The sequence below is a fragment of the Dendroctonus ponderosae genome, unplaced genomic scaffold, assembly GCF_020466585.1.
Source record: "Dendroctonus ponderosae isolate FM_Combo_2020 unplaced genomic scaffold, Dpon_F_20191213v2 Dpon_F_20191213_6, whole genome shotgun sequence".
In the NCBI taxonomy this organism is placed as follows: domain Eukaryota; kingdom Metazoa; phylum Arthropoda; class Insecta; order Coleoptera; family Curculionidae; genus Dendroctonus; species Dendroctonus ponderosae.
In genome coordinates this window covers 140220-141302 of record NW_026018814.1, presented here as the reverse complement: position 1 = coordinate 141302, position 1083 = coordinate 140220, and positions in this window count along the sequence as shown.

Here is a 1083-nt window from a genome sequence, read left to right as displayed (position 1 = left end):
TCAAGCGCACCAACTATTCAATATAGGTGAAAAATTCAAAGTTTGTTTGTTTTGTTTTCGTTTGAGGTTGCAATTATATTGGCAAGGGAATTATTCTGATTAATATAAATTGGAGTTTACTTCGATGGAAAACGAAAATCAGCAAATATGCCAGTGCTGGTGATTTATATTACTGTAAGTGAACAGTTGGCAGCATGAAAAGAACCAGAAAAGTCACTAAAATTGCAGCTACCTGCAAGAAATTTTAGGTTAGGAACTATAGCCGGCAAGTGCAATAAAAGTTGCATAGATCGAATCTTTTGTAGATGTGAATTTTTTTTTTACTCAAGAACTGAACGCAAATAAAACCCTGAAGCTTTTATGGTGGCTCCGAGTGTTTTTGGACTGACAGGCAGGCTAACAACCTAAAGGTCCGAAGATCAATCTCCAGGCGCGCAGTTTTTTTGTAAGTTTTTATTTTTCTTCTTTTTTTGTAATGTGGAAGATGCGAATGGTTGTCTGTTGTGTATTTGTAGATGCGAATTTTTTTTGACTCAGGAACTGAACGCAAATAATTTTCAAGCTTTAATGGTGGCTCCGAGTGTTTTTGGACTGACAGGCAGGCTAACAACCTAAAGGTCCGAGGATCGAATCTCCAACCGCGCAAATGCAAATAAATTTTAATTTTTTACTTTTTTAATTTTCCTACTGTCTTCATATGGGCTAAGTAAGCTTCGTTTGTTTTGTTTGCTTCAACCCCAACCTTTTTTTCTTGTTTTTTGCGATGTGGAATTTGCGAATGTTTTAGTTTGTTTTTTTTTTATATAAGTGTGTTTTCCTTTTTTTGTAAATGTTTATTTTTTTATTTTTTTGTAATGTGGAAGATGCGAATAGTTGTCTGTTGTGTATTTGTAGATGCGAATTTTTTTTGACTCAGGAACTGAACGCAAACAAATTTTAAGCTTTTATGGTGGTTCCCAGTGTTTTTAGACTGACAGGCAGACTAACAACCTAAAGGTCCGAGGATCGAATCTCCAAGCGCGCAAATGCAAATAAATTTTAATTTTTTACTTTTTTAATTTTCCTACTGTCTTCATATGGGCT